Source organism: Ischnura elegans, chromosome 7, assembly GCF_921293095.1.
Source record: "Ischnura elegans chromosome 7, ioIscEleg1.1, whole genome shotgun sequence".
Taxonomy (NCBI): domain Eukaryota; kingdom Metazoa; phylum Arthropoda; class Insecta; order Odonata; family Coenagrionidae; genus Ischnura; species Ischnura elegans.
The window spans coordinates 102003857-102024517 of NC_060252.1; the positions used below are offsets into that span (position 1 = coordinate 102003857).

Here is a 20661-nt window from a genome sequence, read left to right on the forward strand (position 1 = left end):
GATGAAGGGAACTACCCTATTACCGTATCTTGTTCTTGATCTCAAGTATTAGAAGATCGCATGCCTGTCAGACCCTTGTGCTCCCCCCCCCCCCACAGAAAAATTCCTGGATCCGCCCCCGATGCAACTGACTGGTTGCTAACTTTGAGCTTGGAAATGTTGCGCGTGATTACATAAACTCCTCTGTCAGAATATGGCCAGCCAGGAAACTGTCGGACGAGATAAAATGGAATAGGATGTGGTTGGAATGGTTACTGGGGAGGGGCAGAAATCCGTCATAGGAGGAAGGAGTTTCAGCGGGAAAGAGAAGGAGGAGACCATGAAGTGAAAAGACATCGACACAATACAAAACCAACAGTAAGTAAAGTATGGACATGACTCCTTTCACTTGCTGTTAAAGCCTGGTTACAAGGTACATTAACACGTACACGCACGCACTAGTACGTATTCGGGAAATAACCGGTCAAGCTAATCGTAAAATGGGTTTTGTTAAAAGAATATTAGGGAAGTGCGACGACAAATCGAGAGAAATTAGTTACTTTTCCCTCGTTAGACCCCATTTAGAATACGCTGCCAGTGTTTGGAACCTCATGAAAAAGGCTTAATAACAGAGTTAGAACGCGTGCAAAGAAGAGCTGCCAGGTATGTGAAAGGTCGTTACGATAGTCTTGTTAGTGTAACTGACCTCTTAAATAAACTCGGATGGGAATCTCTGTCAGATCGTAGATTGAAAAATAGAATAAACCTTTTACATAAATTCAAGAGCAGTGTTTTTTCTAACGAAGTTAGCCATAGCTAACGGACGCTAACATACTACGGAAGATCAGATCATATAAATAAAATAAGATAGACTGTAGAATAGACAGATTCAGAATGTCTTTTTTTTCCACGACCAGTAAGAGATTATAACGGCAGGAATAAAACTCATAAATAGATTAGATGACTTTTAGTGTAGCCTACTAATCTATGTAAAGCTTAATGCATGTTTCTTAATTTTATTATTATTTCTAACAGCATATGGTAGTATAATTTGTTAGTATGCGTGGCGTTTTATGTACTGTTGGTGAGCATTTTCTAATTGCATGCTGGTGATTGATCACCCCCTGCCAAACACCCTAGAGGTGGCTCGCAGGATGTTATGTAGATGAACAAGTGAATGTACGTTTGCGTGAATGATTTTGGTGGACCGGAACGGAACACGTTCGAATGCATGAACCAAATTAGAACAGGTTTTATTTTCTGCGCATGCATTCGCATAAGTTGGGTGGTTACACGGTGCATTTTGGCGTTCATTCTCGCGTTCATGCATTTAGACATTAATCCGTACGTGTTAATGTACTGTTTAACAAGGCTTTTGGAGCGATGGCATAGCGAGAAATTTCCAAAGAAGTGAGTGACAGACATATGTGTATATACTCAGGTATCACGGCTTTCATGTAAAACAAAGTGTTCACCAAATATTCTCTATTATTATTTTTCAATTTTTTTAAGAGAAAATAACCGATAGCTCCGTAAGCAAATAAAACTGACCCGATTTCTTTCCTTTTTTATTATTTATAGAGAATATATCGGCAGCTTTGAAATAATATTCTCCAAAAGTTATACCATATCAGGTTCCTACCGAAATAGATGTATAGAAAAAGATTCATGAAATTAAGACACGTAAATTATATCGAATAATTCTTAATAGCCTTGCATCACCGAAGGAGACTATTTTTTCCAAGAATTTAACATTGCCATCTCTAGTACTAGCTGCTCATAAGACCTAATAGGACCATGGATAATTCGTATCCTTTCACAAAATACGTACATCATAAGGTTCAGAATGAACCTACCTCACCTCCATCGCCTCACCATGCTTCCATACATAGCGTATTTATTGTTAGACACAGAAAATGGAAACGAACGAAATAAACGGTGAATTACACTATACATTATTATAATATACATAACTGTATAGTTTAAACTGAGATTTCTAAAACCAAATAATTTGTATATTATGGATACACTAATGGTGGGTAACGAACCGCAATAAATGCCTTTCGTTTTCTTTGATGAAGGAAACTACCCTTTTATTAAAATAATTCGCTAAATGGATGTGAAAGATAAATTGTGACGAAAATAACCTTCGTTCATCCATTCTCTATTATTTTAAATAAAATAATGCTTTAGTTTCCGCCCCCTCTCCATGAGCCGCTAATGTCATTAGCATCGCTCACAAGGGTGTAAACAACAATTAACTTCATGGGAACCATGCGAGGAAGGAAGGAGTCGCTGAAAAATGGAGACCCGATCGTCAGGAGTGCATGACGTCATCAAATCACCTGAAAAATTCCATCGATTTTTTCCCGAAAATAGTTCCAGGAAAGAACCAAAAAACAGGAACCCACGGTTCTTTTTATTTTTCAAACTTTATCACAATCAGCAATAAAAAGTTAGTGAAAGAGCCTATTTCAGGCAGAACACTCACAAATTCTCTCAAAAATTCTTTGCCGTCAATACCACTGAACTTTGCACTGAATGCAACCAGAGATACAACCCTAGGTGGCCACCCACTCGGTAAATTCAGGAAAAAAACTAAGAAACTACCGCAAAAAACGTACGAGAAAAACCCAGGAATCATAACGCATCACAGAAAAAATTTTTGATTTCCTTAATACTGCCTGAAATCATACCATATTTTACGCAGTAAATTGAACTACCTGCTGTACTTACTGCTTTAAACCGTGAAAGTATGTTACCTCCTGTACATGATGTTGCCCGCACTAAAATTACACTCTACAGGTCTTTTTAATTCGTTTGAATTTTAATTCTGAATTATAAATTAATAATTAATTTTTATTGATTTCTAGCGTTTTCCACATACAAATTCGCATTAAAATCATCTGTTCCAATCGATGATTTCACCAGCCAAGGTATATTTATACTTGGTATACATATAAAAGACAAACTGTGTAACATCATTGTGAAACAAAGGGGTAAATTATTTAAATGTTCTCAATGAAATGGGACTAAAAGGGGAATTTTTATTGCTTTATATGGGTGGACACCATGTAAAATTTTGATTCCCCATAGGCTAGGTCACATGAGGTCACGAAAAAAAAATCATCATCTCATGGAATGGAAGGTTAAAAGTCAGCCTTGACATCCAGTTGAAGATTCCAGGCCAATCTTCACTACCACTAATTGAAAATTAGCCACGGAGTCCGGACCATTTGACCTCCCGCTAATTATATTGCCAACACTAAAATTATACTTTAAAACTTGGATTTTAAAAAAATCCAAATTTTCCCTTATAAAATTCACAATAAAACCATCCATTTCAATCGATGATTACCCCAGGTGAGGTATATATTTCTTCTTTGTGCACGCATAAAACTGAGTGACAACATTGCGAAACGAAGGGGAAATTTATTAAAATGTTCTCAGTGACATGGGACGAAAAGTGGAATTTTATTTCTGAATATGAGAGGACACCAAGCAAACGTGGAACTTCCTCCATAGGCCAGTCACATGAGGTAATTTAGAAAAATCAGTGTCTCATAAATGAAAGGTTTAAATCTAGCCTTGACATCCAGTCGAAGTTTCCAGGCCGCTCCTCATTAGCACTAATTGAAAACTAACCTCGGAGTCCTGGCAGATATGAGGCGCCTATGACATCCTAATGTCCGAAATGGAAGGGAGATACAGGAATGAAAACGTTAAATTTTAAGTCGTCTGAAGCAATTTCCACATCCTTGGCTCTTAACTTACATCCGAGCACCCTTAGCATCAAATTTCGACGGCAAGGACATTATTTACGACAGAGAGAGAAACTTGAAGTGTGTACGGGGGAGGAAGTCGTGTGTCGTTCAAGGGAGTTATTTCGACTGAGGAATTCTTCGCAATGGTTTAGAAAGGATCCCGTCCCACGGACAAGGGTTGCCAAACACGGTCGGTCGCTGATCGAGGAGGGGAGGGGGGGAAATCAAGGCAGAGGGACGCCACAACAAATAGGATGGTCGAAATCACTTCCTGGAATGCCATTGGCAACCTCCTTCCTCACTCCGCGCAAATTTCGGATCGGGAGGATTGAATTTTAACTCGAAAAGAAAAAGCAATGATAAGGGCAAAGTCCGTACCTAGGGCAACTACCTTTTGTACTTAGGGCAACTACCCGTTTAACCCTAGTAGAGCAGTTACAGGATAACCCAAAAGCATTTTGGTCATATGTTAGGGAAGTTCAAGGTAAACGATCTACCGTATGTTCGCTGAGAAACGACAATGGAGATATGTTGACAAGCAGTTACGATAAAGCCAATTTATTAAATTCCTACTTTAAGAGCGTGTTCACGGAGCCTTCCGAAAACTCACCCGAGACCGGTGACAATCCCTGTCTACATAAGATGCCAGCTATTGACATTAGTACGCTCGGAATAGAAAATATATTGAAATCGCTTAGTCCAAATAAATCACCTGGTCCAGACGAAATCCCTTCTCGCGTATATAAAGAACTAGCTTCAGAACTTGCCCCCTACTTGCAGTTAATATTCAGTAAATCCATCAAGCAACACGAAGTACCTAATGACTGGAAAATCGCTAATGTAACGCCTATATTTAAAAGTGGAGACAAGGAACAGCCATCTAATTACAGGCCGATATCTTTAACGTCCATCTCTTGCAAAGTCCTTGAACACATCGTAGTCAGCTCGGTAATGAAACACCTAGACGCGCAAAACTTATTAATGGGAAATCAACATGGATTCAGGAAAAGCAGATCGTGCGAAACTCAGTTAGCGCTTTTCGCCCACGATATTTTAGTCTCCGGGGAAGACAACATTCCAGTAGACGCGATTTTTCTTGATTTCAAAAAGGCATTTGATAAAGTACCCCACGGAAAGTTAATAATAAAACTGAAATCTTATGGTCTAGACGAAGATGTCATTTCCTGGATTAGAGAATTTTTGAGCGACCGCGTCCAAAGAGTAGTATTAGACGGTGCGGTATCCAATGAGGTTAGAGTCACTTCTGGCGTTCCTCAGGGTAGTGTCATTGGCCCACTCCTATTCCTTCTTTATATAAACGACATTGGCGAAGTAGTGCAGAGTAAGTTACGATTATTTGCAGACGACGCTGTTGTTTACAGAGAAATTCGTTCCAGCAAAGATATAGATGAACTAACGAATGACCTTGCTGCTATCCAAGCTTGGTGCGATGCTTGGCAGTTAGAATTAAATTTGGAAAAATGCGTCGTAATGAATTTCTGGAAGAAGAATAACTCCCTACAGCGTAACTATGTCATTCGGGGCACGCAGTTAAAGGCAGTTGAATCTGTGAAATATCTAGGGGTTAGACTCAATAATGATCTATCGTGGAATAAACATATTCGAGAAATAACCGGTCAAGCTAATCGTAAAATGGGTTTTGTTAAAAGAATATTAGGAAAGTGCGACGACAAAGTGAGAGAAATTAGCTACTTTTCCCTCGTTAGACCACATTTGGAATACGCTGCCAGTGTTTGGGACCCTCATGAAAAAGGCTTAATAACAGAGTTAGAACGCGTGCAAAGAAGAGCTGCCAGGTATGTGAAAGGTCGTTACGATAGTCTTGTTAGTGTAACTGACCTCTTAGATAAACTCGGATGGGAATCTCTGTCGGACCGTAGATTGAAAAATAGACTAAACCTTTTAGATAAATTCAAGAGCAGTGTCTTTTCTGACGAAGTTAACCATATCTTGCGGACGCCAACGTACTACGGAAGATCAGATCATATAAATAAAATAAGAGAGATAGATTGCAGAACAGACAGATTCCGAATGTCATTTTTTCCACGATCAATAAGAGATTATAACGGCAGCAATAGAACGCGTAAATAGATTGCATGACTTGTAGTGTAGCCTACTAACCTATGTAAAACTTACTGCATGTTTCTTATTTTCTATTCTATATTCTATTTCTAACAGCATATAGTAGTATAGTTTGTTATTATACGGGACGTTTCTTGGACGGTGTGGTGTGCATGTGGGAGTCCAAATGCATGCTGCATGCTGGTGATTGATCACCCCCTGCCAAACACCCTAGAGGTGGCTCGCAGGGTAATTTGTAGATGTAGATGTAGCATGAAGCGTAAAACAATAATTGCGAAGATATGAAGTGAAACACTTTGCACTTTCCACACAAAAATTTATTAAACTACAGTCGACATGTTTCGCTGTACGGCAGTATTATCAAGACTAAACCAAGAAATTAACCATTCCAATATATATACAAAAATGCACACTCGCAAACATTTGATAAATTGGGGGTCAAATGTTTGCGAGTATACATTTATTTATTTATATTGGTATGGTTAATTTCTTGGTTTAGTCTTGATAATGCTGCAGTGCAGCGAAACATGTCGACTGTAGTTTAATAAATTTTTATGTGAAAAGTGCAAAATGTTTCACTACATATCTCATAATGGATCTCTACAAAGTATCTGTCTCATCCATCCAATTCAATAATTGCAAAAGTTATGAACAGAAAGCTAAAATACAGATCGTAGAAAAGGTCACACACTGTCTAATTTCATTTACCTTTACATGAGGAAACATTTATCAGTACCGATTGATAAAAAAACGAGAAAAAAAGTAAGATAGGTACTACCAGCCTCGGTGATGGCATGGTACCGGCATCGCCTCGGGTAGGTTACCCCTAACTACGGCTTGGTTGTCTGTCATCGTCCATTGCTATTTGTTGTAACCCCCCAGGTCTAGGCCAAATAGTGATGTAAAATTTTAGGTTTTCCCGGCGCATAGATTGATGAAAAATTTCTCGGGATTCCTGCGTCGGGACACCGAAAGATGACTTGGGCCTCAAAACCTCGGGAGTGTACAGCGTCCCATGTGAGTGCGGTCACGTTTACATTGGGGAAACTGGCTGCAGAATCGAAAAACGTCTGACGGAGCATGAAAGATGTATACGCCTGTTTTATCTGCTAAAGTCGGCGGTAGCGGAGCATTGCTTGGACCTCGGTCATAGGATGGACTTCAAAAATACAAAGGTTTTGTGCCGTACTAATAACTATTGGGATAGAATTGTAAAGGAGGCAATAGGGCAGTTTCCTTCATCAAAGAAAATGAAAGGCATTGATTGCGATTCGTTACCCACCATTAGTGTATTCATAATACACAAATTATTTGGTTTATGAAATACCGGTTTAGACGAATGGCAAGGGTCAAATTTTATCCTCATTTGAAAAAGGCCAGATTGGCGCCCATGCGATTCCACTCCACGTGACGTCACAGGGACCTAGTTTCTACACGAGAGGATAGGAGTTATACATCGTCTGAGGTTACCAATGCATGCATGAGGCACAGAGCTCAGGGAAACATGTCTTAATTATCACCTATTAAAACTGGCTAAGGTTGGAAAGTTTTCTTCGTTTGATAAGGTATTTATAAACCTTTTTTAAGCCAAGCGCTACCAGCCAGCAAGGTACTCAGCTACCCGCTAGCATCCTGCGTCCTATCAGCGCTCAGAGCCTCGATCAAGGACACCTCACAAGGTGGGAGGGGGAACCAGAAATGCGTCGCACGGAGTTTTTCCTATCATTCCTACTAACGCGTCGCGTTGCCGCGCGCTTGAAATTTTTCTCTTTTCATTTAATCGCGAAAAATACATATCGTCATTTAAAAGTCTTAAAGTGTGAAATACGTACTCCAAGAGTAACAATATTTCGATTTAGGCAATAAAAAATAATAGGAAACCACCCTATTGCTATTAGCCTTGAGGAGAAGAGCTTAAACAAAGATAAAGGCTTCCAACTGAGCAGTGCCTGGAATGCCATAATTAATCGCTACATCCGCACACAACAATAAATACAAACCGCAAAAAGATATATGATCAAATAAATAACTAAATACCGTAAGAAAGTACAATTAAGAGTAATCCCATGAAGACGATGGCAGACTCAGCCATTGAAACGTTGGGAGAATTAACCCAATACCACACCCGGTGGGAATATCAAAAAATTTTTCACCAGATAGTGATGTTTTCGGTGTAATGAATAGAAATATCGTTTATGTCGTTTAATCACGAAAAATAGATATCGTCATCGCCAGGAGAAAAGCGAGAGAAAAGCAGAAGTTCGTGGATAGGAAAGAGCTGATCATGAGAATTGAAATGTAAGCATTTAAAGAAAAGGCTTACGAAGAATATTATAGGGATGGAGAGATATATGGATGAGATAGAGAGAGAGAGTTGGGATGGAGTGAGTATAGGGTAGTTTCCTTCATCAAAGAAAACGAAATGCATTGATTGCGATTCCTTACCCACCATAAGTGTATTCATAATATACAAATTATTTGGTTTTAGAAACCCCAGTTTAGACGAATTGCAATGGTCAATTTTAACCTCATTCTAAAAAGGCCAGATTGGCGCCCTTGCGATGCCACTCCACGTGACGTCAAAGGGACCTAGTTTCTATACGAGTAGATAGGAGTTTTACAATGCCTGAGACTACCAATGTATGCATGAGGCACAGACGTCAGGGAAACATCTCTTAATAATCACCCATTAAAATTGCCTAAGTTCGGAAAATTTCCTTCGTTTGATAGGGGAATAATAATCCTTATTTAAGCCAAGCGCTACCTGCTAGCAGGGTACTCTGCTACCTGCTAGCAGCCTGCGTCGTATCAGCGCTCAAAGCCTCGCCTCAAGGTCACCCTACACGGCGACAGCTGGAACCAGAAATACCTCACACGGACTTTTCCCAGCATTCCTACTTAGCCGCCGCGTTTTCGCGCGCTTGAAAATATTCTCTTTTCGTTTAATCGCGAAAAATAGATATCGTCATCCGAAAATCTAAGAGCGTGAAATACGTACTCCAGGAGTAATAATCTTTCGATTTAGGCAATAAAAAAATAATAGGAAACCACCCTATTGAGCGGGGAGGAAATGTTGATAACTGTATTTGAAGTAAGATTGCTTTGTGAGCGTGGTAGGGGAGGAAGAGAGAACGAATAAGACAAAATCGAAGAGAATAGGTTTTATTTAAACCGTTTGAAGGCTTAAACAAACTGTTTTGAGCACAATTCCATAGGCAATGAAGAAAACGACGATTACAAGCCAGAAAAAATATAAGAAATCGCCTAAAGTGTGGGTTGAATTATATTCCTTTCTCAAAACATTAATGAATAAAGGGATACTCTGCCTTTATCCAGCTGATCTGAACTCAAATAGGAGTTATTTAGAAAGAAAATTAATGAAGCTGAAATTTCATGATGATGTGGTGCTCGACTTGAAGAAAATTTCACAATCTTTCTTTTTGTCCGTTTTCAAAGTATTTCAGGAAAACAGCAGTGACGGTTTTTAAAAAAGAGAATGACGGGAAAAAGAGCAAATCAAGAATTAATTTTCCATACTTTCATACCCAGCCAGTTTCAACGTTACAGTAACACCACCAAAGATCTATATTGTTAAGAAACCGATCGGGTTAAAAGCAAAAAGTGTGGAGGTAATTTCTCATTCCAGGCCATCAAGTAGTTTGTCGCTCAAGAACCGCGATGGGACAGTCTCATTCAAGAGAGAGAATGTAGTTCCGAATATAAGTAGCGAGTATAAAAAGCATTCAAACGTCTCGAGATAAAAAGCTACTAAATATCCCCTATGAAAAAATTGTATAAACCTGTATAAAATTTGTATACGAGTACATTCTTATACATTGTCATGACAATTGTATAAGAATGTTTACAAATTTTAATGCAGTTTATACCATTTTTTCATAGGGGATTAGATGGTAGGTGGAATAAAGTAAGTTGGCTGTGGGCAGGCACGCAGCTAGGAATTAAGTTTAGGGTGGGTTTTAGGAACTAATACTGGGGGGTAATGGAATTAATAAAAAAGACAATGAGAAAGATACCAGAGTTCATATTTTAAAATCTTCAATGTTAATTTTATATGGTCTTTTGTTGTTCACCACTGTAGGAGGAGAAATAACTTTAATCACCTCTCTCCTTATTGTATGCAATGCAATCGGGCGGCATTTGCCATTTATAATGCCCTGGAGGACCTGTGGGTACCATCGGGGATGCAGCTGGGAATTAAGGCTATAGGGGGTTTTAGGCGCAACTAATAGTGGGGATCTTGGGGGTATGGAATACCTGCCAAGGCAAGCAGGAGGTGTGGGTGCCCTCCCCCAGAAAATTTTTATGATTGATAGTTCAAAATGGTGAGTTTTATGGCTCTCTGAGGGATGTTTTACGAATGCTTACACTATGCTATAAGTAATATTTATACAATGAAGTAAAATGGATTAAATTTTAAAATTTATCTGAGTTCTGGTGGGGTTCTAAGCCCCCCCTCGCTGCGCCACTGGTTGTGGGAATAGATTTAGGTTGATTATGATAGATTTATCCAAAGTGTAGTAGAGTCACCCACCGAAAATAGCGCTCGAAAGATTTCGTTGGCGATTAATTTACTTGACCACGAAAAATATCCTAAAACAGCATAGGCGGATCCAGGGGGGGGGGGGCACGGGGGTACGTGCCACCCCCCCCCCCCAGACCCTCAAAAATATGCAAGATTTTTAATACGGTCTCATTATCATTGCGCTCGTTTTGTATTACGAGGTATCCTTGTGCCCCACCAGAACAAAATCCTAGGTACGGCCTTGCTTGTGCCTCCCCCAGAAAGAAATCCTGGATTCGCCCCTGTAAAACTGTAATTAATCTACATAACTGTGGTATGGATTTACAGTTTTATATTCAATGATAACACACCAGATGACTTCATATTCATTTACACATACATTTTACATACTCATTTACACAGATGACAGAGAGATACAAGAAATTGTTTTAAGTTTATCCAGAAAAGTTTAAATGGTTAAACTGCATTCGCTCGCGGATTTTTCTTTTAAATTCATTATCCCTTCTTAAACATCTGCTCGATTTTTCCATATATAGTGACTATATTGTTCGCTTCTACGCAATATATGACTTCGTTTATCCTTGATTGTCTTTTCCCACTCCATAAATCTCGGATTCAAGCTTGCTGGATGCATTGCACAAGCAATTTTAGAAATATAGAATCTCAATAAATCGTGAGAAACCGAAAAACGCGTGTTTTTACAAGACTCACAATCAGATAAAAGAAAGCCAACCAAAATGTCATATTGTCGGAAACAAACTTAAGTAGGTTCCAAAAATTTTCTTCATAATTGGAGTAACTCTGAAATATTAATTATAATGAAAAACGTATTTCAGTTATTTTCTACAAAAATGTTTTTTTATTCAAAATTCTATTACATCACACTATAAATATATCTTTCTTGTAAGAACATAGAATTAAGATCCATTGCAATTTTTTCCCAGTAATAACATTTACGAAGGATAAAAAAATTGTCTGCTGAATTTATTCTATGGAACAAACACATTTTATAACAATTATTTTAATCAATGACCAATAACTAAAAAGTAAATGTGAACAGAACCTTAACTGCTATCAATATTATACATATTCCAATAATGTATTATTTTACTATTTTCAGTTTTCCAAAAAAAAGCGTTAATATTAAAAAGGAGTTCTCCCGCCGGTAATATAATCTAGTCATTTACAGAACGCGAATTGAGGTTCCATATGCTTAAAAAAAACTCTATAAAAATTAATTGTTCATCAATCTCATTGAGACTGCTAGCTGAAATATGACATTTCTTTTTCTTAATGATACCTTTTAATAGAAATAAAAACACTAGGGATAAGAGTAACCTGAGCTCTTTCTGCCAAAAACAATAATCAACATCCAAAAGTCTATTACCGCAATAGCTCAGCTTACTGGGTATAATAACCAATCCATGATGGCCTGCCGCATATTTTTTGCGTAATGAACACTTTCGTCACCGTTTTAATTCTCATAAGTAAACACCATACTGGAATACCCTTCAAAGAGGGTCACCTCAGATATCGGCCATTGACGTATGATGCGGTGGAATTTCAGTATTATCGATCAGTAGCCAAATTAACAAAATAAAGGCATTCTTTCATTTTGGACAACTTAATGTCTTGACCAAACATCCGCCACTTTCTTGAGCACGCATGCACATAAAAAGCTGTAATAGGCTAATTAATCTCCCACCAACGATTTCAAAATACATAAAATGGTATTAATACTCTCGGTAACGGGCCTTCCAACTTCATAACTCGAGCCTTTTTATATTTGTTTTCATTCCTAAAAGATGTAAGAGAGGAAAAATAGCGTAACGAAATTTCTCCAGCGCAAAAAATGTCATTCGCGTGATTTTTCCGCAACCATTTTACTGCGTAGGGCGCGAGTTATCACTAACAAACCCCATAATGCTGCGTTTTGTGTAAGATGAGAGGTCCCATTCGTAAAATGTTGATAAATCGTGCCATTATTTATTCCCCGCACCGGGATTGAATTATTTTTCGGGGCTATTCCTAATAGCTAATACCATTCTAACCCTGTGAAGTCTAATGGGAATGACCTCGCCCTTAATGAATGAGAGAGATTTTTTTTAATTGCTTACCGACATCCTCTGATCGATCTGCGTCATATCTACGCAGTGTTTATCAGGAAAAAATCCGAGAGTTCATGCAAAGCAACACAAACAGTAAGATACCGATAGGGTGGTTTCCTATAATTTTCTTGTTGCCTAAATCGAAAGATTATTACTCCTGGAGTACGTATTTCACGCTTTTACATTTTTTAATGACGATATCTATTTTTCGCGATTAAATGAAAAGTGAACATTTTCAAGCGCGTGAAAAGGCGACGGCTAAGCATGAATGATGGGAAAAGCCCGTGTGACGTCATTCTGGTTCCCGCTGCCGCCATGTAAGGACACCTTGGTGCGAGGCTTAGAGCGCCGCTGTGATGCTGGCTGCTAGCAGGTAGCAGAGTACCCTGCTAGCAGGTAGCGCTTGGCTTAAATAAGGATTATTAATACATTATCAAACGAAGGAAACTTTCCGACCATAGGCAGTTTTAATAGTGATTATTAAGAAATGTTTCCCTGAGCTCTGTGCCTCATGCATGCATTGATAATCTCAGACGATGTAAAACTCCTATCTACTCGAACAGAAACTAGTTCCCTATGACGTCACGTGGAGTGGCATCGCATGGGCGCCAATCTGGTTTTTTTCAAATGCGGTTAAAATTGACCATTGCCATTCGTCTAAACTGGGATTTCTATAGCCAAATAATTTCTCCATTATGAATACATTAATTATGGATAACAAATCGCAATCAATGCCTATCGTTTTCTTTGATTAAGGGAACTACCCTATTACCAGTAGTAGTTATGAGCGATCATGATAATGAAAATTTTCAGCGAAGAGTCACTACGAATGTATTCGCACCATTCGAGCATAGTCGAATTTTGAATGAATATATTTATGAATCACCCATCGCTCACACAATAAACTCATGAAGAAGGTAAAAATATTATCAATGATTCATTCGGAATGTAGAAATCTTCTAAGTACGCAAAAACTACTTATTTATTTTTATATGAGAAAGACGCAAAACCGAGTTCGCCAGAGCGAATTTTATACGTTTTTTTAAATGTAACCGCAACAGCTCGGAAGCTACAATTCAACAGAAACATCGGGTACTAACATTTATAAATGCTTTCGCTTTCCACTACTAGATTCTTTCCTCTATTCCGCTATTCCACTACTATACAGGGTGTCCCGTTTATCTTGATCACCCGAAATAACTTTTTGTCCAGATGTAAACGCTGGAAGAAAGTGCTATCCACATTGGAAAAAAGTGTACAATATAGAGTTCTCGTCCTTTTATATTATTATTAGCATCATTGCTAAAATAATTTGACTATAGCATAGTATGATATTTGTTTATGCAGCCGACAGCTGAGGTCATATGCTCAATGAGTGAGGGGTGGAAGGGGGAGGGTTGGAAAGAAAGCCAGTGTCGGTATTAGCATCAGTTTTCCTGGATATTAGACAGTTACTTATACCACTTATTTTTTATCAGAGCGCGACCCGGGTTTCAATAAATTATGAACGGGCGCTAATTATGATTTGTTTATCTTATTGTTACCTAGTTACTAGATGAATTTTAAACCGGACGCCAGAATAGGGGAAAAGGATGGATAGAGATATTCATTTATACGAGTAATGTCCTGGCTTTCAATATTTTTTTAAATTTCTAACTGCTCCCTAGAGTCCAGTTCATGGCGGTCATTGCAAAATTTTAAAATATTCATTTTAAAATCGCTTCTATGGTAGTTGCATATTAAGTGTTTAGCAAAATTACTTTTTTCATCTTTACTATATTTGTAAGCAATAATAATAGCAATTTTAGTAATTCTCTGATATACAGGAAAACTTATAATGGAATACCATAAAGTAAATCAAGAATTAGTGAATTTTGGGAGTAGCATGCTCTTAAAGAAAGGTGCCAAAAATATTACGACATAGCGTCCCATTCGAAGGACGACTGCTGTACTTGAAGCCCCTTCCACGAAGCACCCGAAGGAGCATTGGGAGGTCTAATTTTATAATCCACGAAAATTATTTAATATTTTATTCGAAGAGGATGGTGCCTTTAAGTCATGGGTTACATAAGAAAAACAATCTCAGTCTTTTCCTTTATTGCTCTTTGCTATGTGCATTCTTAGCTTTACTATTAAAATTAAAGGCCTTACTATAGCTGGAAAATTGTTCGAAGGACAGTTACTTTCAGTGGCTACTTTTGGATTCTGTTGCAAAATATACTGCTGAGTAAGCATATATCACTCGCATCGCAGATAAATATTAATTTTGCCGGCCAGTGAGTGTAATCCTCAAGATAAAAGCAGGTGGGTAAAAACTTGAGCAGGTAGAGTAATTCAACAATTTGGGAAGCACATTGGAAGAATGCGGATTCAGCAGAAAGGACATGAGGAGGAGAACTGCACTGGCAAAGGAGGCATTCATAAACAGGAAGGAGCTTATGAGAGGATTGCCATATAAGAGTTTAAAGAAAAGGCTAGTGAAGAGCTTTGGCCGGGTGGCAAAAAAATTTATAGATATAAGTTTTCCCAGAAATAAATCACTGATACCCATGGCGGATCCAGGATAAGGACAAGGGGGGCTAGGTGGGGGGCTTCGGGGGTAACCTCCCAGTAATAGAGGGGTTCTTAAAAACAAAATCTTTAAGACTTCAAGGCTTGTTGCAACTCGTAACGGTCGTCTCATAAGTAATTTTCTTAACAATTACATTTTAAAAATAAATATCTATGTGAATTTTAAGTAATTTCACCTCATGGTGAGTTTCTATAATGCAACAAAACAAAATTACCATTTTATCAAGTGTAAAAGCACTGCAGGAACAAGTGACTTAGTACGCAGTCACGCGCACGGGTGCAAAGTTAAATACACCTTCGGATGAAGTTCGCCGAGAAAAAATATTCAACTTCGCACCCGTGCGCGTGACTGCGTACAAAGTCACATCTTCCTGCAGTGCTTTGAAATTCGTCGTCGCAGACCAGCGACAACATAAGGGTTTTGTCGCTGTGGCCCCGAAAGTGGCTTAGTAAGCACGACCCTTGCCACATGTGCCACAGTGTGGACTTCTTGTTGTCCATGGAATGGGTGGGATGGGTTTTACCGAACAAGTGTCACAGTGGACGTCCACATCTTGTTCGGTAAAACCCATCCCTAAGTTTGCTCTGAGAAAATGGCTTGGTGGTGGAACTGGTTAACACGCCTGACCGGCAATCGGGAGATCTGGGTTCGTATCCCGTCTAAGTCAAATATTTTTTCAAGGCGAACTACATCCTTTGGTGTATTTATCTAGTGTAAATTGGAAATCCCCAGGTAGCCTTCGATCCACCACTGCTGATACCTACATAATAAGAGAGAATTCCGTCCTCCGAGATCGTCCAAAGTCGAAGGAAATTACTGCAGACCGATTCCTCCCGGACAGGTGGCATGGTTGCACACTCGTTCCGCATCTGCCGCCGTCGAAACCGTCACTTCACCGTGTTTCATCGTAAATTTCCCTGCTTGGCAAAACGTTCCGCACACATAAAGAACACGCGCGCAAACAAGCGAAACTCTCGGGACAGTAGAGTCGAGAGAATGCGCACACACAAATACACGTGGCCAACAATCGAGGGACGAAAGCGCACTGCTTCGCTCGCTCAACCATCCTACGCCCGCCCTCCGGTTCCCCGAACGGCGGGCGGAGGAGGAGGAGGCGGTCGGGGTGGTCACTTTAATTTTCAATCATTAAGTCGTTTGATGGGAGATTTGTGCTGATGGGAAGGTCGATCAATGAGTTCCCTCTTCCTCTAGCAAAAGCCTTCCCCCCACCCGATCGGGTTCGAGTGTTGAATTTGGAAAAATCGGAAAACGTCCGCCGTTGAAAACTGCGTCGCACAGTGGTCTGGATTCGGAAAAAGGCGGACAAAAATCATTTTTTCGACTTTCTTGAAACTCGCTTAGACTATATAAGTTATGTAGTAATATGTCTGGGGTATCATCTTTCATGCTTACTCTTTTTATAAAAAAAAATTTTTGCTCCGATATATTGCGTCAAAGTAGCACTATTTCTAATGGAAACTTGATTTTTCCGTTTTTTCGAAAATTACGTATTTTAGATTTATTTTTGGCTTTACGCCGCCAATTATATTCGTAAACTAACTTTGCACTATAGTAATATAGAAATTTTACTGTGATAAAATATAGATTTCAACCTTTTAGAGACGTAGATGATTACTATATAATTATTTGAAGAGGAGTAATATTTTTCGGAAAAATGTCGTAGAAATGTTGAATTATAAAAAAGAGACGTCGATTTGCGCGGATTCGGCTATTGGTGACAATAAAGTATTGTATTATGAAGGTATTAGTAAAGGAATCAGCTGCAAGTTCTTGCAAGTAAGCGAATAACAACGATTTGTTCCTTGCCACGTCGTCGCTCAAAACCGTATTAACAATAAAAACCTACTTGTCACGCACTTTTTCGGCCATAACTGTGATAAATTTCCTTTTTTGGCATTCCCAGCTGGTTCTCTACCCGAGATAATTGAAATCATAATTAAAAGGCAGTTGGGCGTGTTCAAAGGGGCGTTGCCACCCCAGTGGCGCTGCGAGGGGGGAGTTTTGGGGGATAAACCCCCCCCCCCCAGAGCTCAGAGAAAATTTTAAGTTTAATCCATTTTAACTATTTGGATCAGTATTACTTATAGAATAGTGTTAGGATTAATCAAATATACCTCCTTAAGCCGTAAAACTCGCCATTCTGAACCATTTTTCCTAAATTTTTTCTGGAGGACGGCCCCCGCAACTCCTGCTTACCCTGGTGGGTATGCAATACCCCACATTCTAAGTATTACTTGCACCTAAAACTCCCCCCAGCCTTAATTCTTAGCTGCGCCCCTGTGTCACCCCTACGCCCGAAATGATATTTTTTGTGTTTAAGATACCGCCCGCTGCTAAGACTTACCGTAGAACATCCTATACATCTACGCAAGGACGGATTCAGGATTTTTTCTGAAGGGGACATAAGGGTTTGACAGGTAAACGATCTTCTCATACTAGAAATTAAAAAAAAGATGCAACAATTACTGTACTAAATATGGCCTTGATTTTAATATGAAATTTATTGATAAGAAATCAATTGATGGAGGCTCCGTAACGCACAAATCAAAACGGACGTAATAATGACCATATTAAAAATTTTATTTATATTTTAAACTTCGGGGGGGGGGGGGGGGGGGGGGAAGTGCCTCCTTGCCCCCATCCTAAATTTGCCTATGCATCTACGAGTACTCATGTACTTTAATTTTTTTTTTTCAATTTCATATATTTTTAAATGTATATCACCTCGGAATATTCTTACATAATTTCATAAAATTACTAATCCAAACCTTAGAGCAATGTTGCCCTTCCCCCCCCCCCCCCCCCATCAAAGATATATGAGTGCCCTATTAGCGATTGATATCCATACAATATCTATAATATCCAACTGTAATATCCAAACAATATTCAGTTTTTATCCAACAATATTTCTTAGATATCCACATAATATCCGAAGTTGCCGCTAAATGCCATCAATATAATATCCAACTTGGATATTACCTAATATCCAATTTTCATCCAATAATGTTGTATGAATATCCACAAAATATCGAAATTAGCAAAACTAAAACTAAAAACTCTGTTCTGGTGGCTGTATGTATTTAGTGCAAGCATGGAAGTACTAGCACATCCGTTGTGTCATTTAGTGCGAGTGACAGCGTCAGCATTTTGAAGCGTTTACGTGCATTTGAGAACATTCTGTCTAGGCAGTAGAGAGCGTTCATCAACATAATGTAACATGCTGGTGTGATATCATGATATACCCATGCCTGTGGCTTAGTCTATGGTGAACTCTACTCTGACCTTAACATACTATGGGTTGAATAACTGCGTAAAGATGTGATCTATTGGTTGACATGGGATAAGATGGAATTGGATCCATGCAACGCCTAATAACTTGAAATGGAGGTACGTAAAAATGTTTGTAAATTATGAAAAACATTTAGATCTCAGCAATTGGAACATCTCATAAAGATCATCTCAATGAAAGAAATTACCAGAAAATCAAAATAATGCAAACTAATTCAAATAAAAAATATTGAAGTTGAAGAAAAGGCATAAAAAGAGTTTATTTTAGAGGTTACATAACAAAATTGCGAAACAAAGGATAATATTAATAATTCCTGACACTACCCAGAAATTCATGAATAATTTACATAAATATACCATTTCTGAAAATTCTTGATTACCTTATTTTCAAGGGTCCGTGCATCAGCGCGAGTGCTCTAAATGATTTTCCTCGATAACATTCTTTATACCCTTTTCCTGAACTCCGTAATTTGAGGAAATAGAAGACCTTACTTTACCGCCAGAGGAAAATAGTCTTGCTAACCGCTTACCTTTGATTCACTCCCATAAAAGCATAGACAGATATTTCATTATCAATCCAATACAGGTAAGCAGATTACATTCACCCAAAGCAATTACTTTTTAAATTAAAGCTCTTTACATATCTTACATTTCTGACATTGCTCCACTAACCTGAATCATACAGGTCCCTAGTTTCATCCCATTATCTTGCTAAACTTTTTTATCCTATAAACTCCCACAAGTTGCGTATGATGCAAGTGACATACAGCCGAATCCCGATTATCCGGCTCCGGTTTGTACGTGTTGCGGATTATCCGTGCTTGAGTTTACACAGTGACAGTGTAGTTCTCGACGTCTCGCAGTGGATTTGGCAGCATCCGTGCAAAATCACTGCGCGAATCTCTTTTCAGAATCTGTTATCTCGCAGCCACGGATGCGTGGTTTTCGGAAACCAGGTATTATATGGAGCAGTAGGAATAAGAATACCATCACGTTATCGCCGCTAAAAAGATCGCGGTTGGGAATAGAAAGTTATCGAAAATAACGGACAATGTGCGCACATAATAGTGCATCATTTGATTTACGTTAATTGTGAAAATTACATGAAATTAAAGTAAAAGTTTGAATTATTCGTGTTTTCCGATTATTCGTGCCGCCTGTCCCCATCTTTAGCCCGGATAATTGGGAGTTTTTCTGTATTTCATATGATGTATGATGTTAAAAAAATACAAATTTTACATCCTGTCATTGGTATCATACCTCTTCAATTCATAATGTAGGGTGATAAGGGGTGGCATTTTTTTGGACAAAATGCTTTGAAAATCAACCTTAGAGTACCTACAGAAATGATGCTTACTTTTTAGTTGTTTTTTTCATGTACGCACTTAAGCTTTGTTAGTATAGATTATCAAGGTAACACAAAATGAGCTGAGCTATAAGTAAAGCATAATGTTTTATTATTTTGGATGGTAGCCTTAAACAGGTTATCCTTCGCGGCTACCTAAAACTACTCAATTTTGCTATTGTCATGTAATTTGTGTGTGGAGTTATAAACTTATTTATTATCATTCATTATTATTATTTCTTTTTATAATATTTTCAGGGGAGGATTCTCAAGTCTAGATCCTACACCCTTGTTCCTCTGCCATTAACCATGGCACCCCAATTTCAAAACTAAAAGTTTGGCCTGCTCATATTACAAACAAGCCAAATAGGGAATTCTTTCATGTTCCATTTAATTCTGTGACTAAATTGATGGGAGCAATATAAACTGCCCTAAGGAGAGGCTGTGGACCAATCACATTGGATTTGTTACTGGTAATCTGTGAGTGATCATATTTTTATATGAAAAAGTAGCTCATATTGCATTTTCCATCACTGCCTGTTCTAATCTCATAGTGAATTTCTTTATTCATTATGGTTTAAAGTCTATACAATGGAGAGAGAGGAAGAATAACAACAAAGTGTTTGACAAGGAGGACAATGAAAGGAAACTTGTGATATATAAATGTGATATATTGAGGGTTTGGATGGAGCAAGTGCCTAGTAAGCTGGAAGGGGATGTTAATAATCAGTTGAAGGGAAGATTGTTAGGTGAGCGGGTCGTGGGAGAAAGGGAATAGGTGTTATGTATTCAATGAAATAGATTTGGCCTTACCATGTACCAAAAAAGGCAGTCCATTTGGGAAAAGAGTCAGGTGATATACTAATATCTAAAATAAATAAGGCCCATTACTCTCCATGGTTACCTGGTCCTCTTTCTCCTAGTACTCTATGACCTTC

The 20661-nt window shown here is 38.5% G+C and overlaps 1 protein-coding gene across 2 annotated transcripts in view; it reads right to left on the bottom strand.

The window, feature by feature from the left end:
- LOC124162067 (arylsulfatase B-like) overlaps nt 1-20661 on the bottom strand; it is a 92462-nt gene that overhangs the window by 61166 nt on the left and 10635 nt on the right. Inside the window, exon 1 of one of the 2 annotated variants that reach the window (XM_046538423.1) lies at nt 15834-16078. The exons of the other annotated variant lie outside the window; for it this stretch is intronic. The gene's annotated coding sequence lies outside the window, so the exon portion shown is untranslated. Of the gene's footprint in view, nt 1-15833; nt 16079-20661 lie in introns of those variants that run through there. 2 annotated transcript variants of the gene reach the window in all.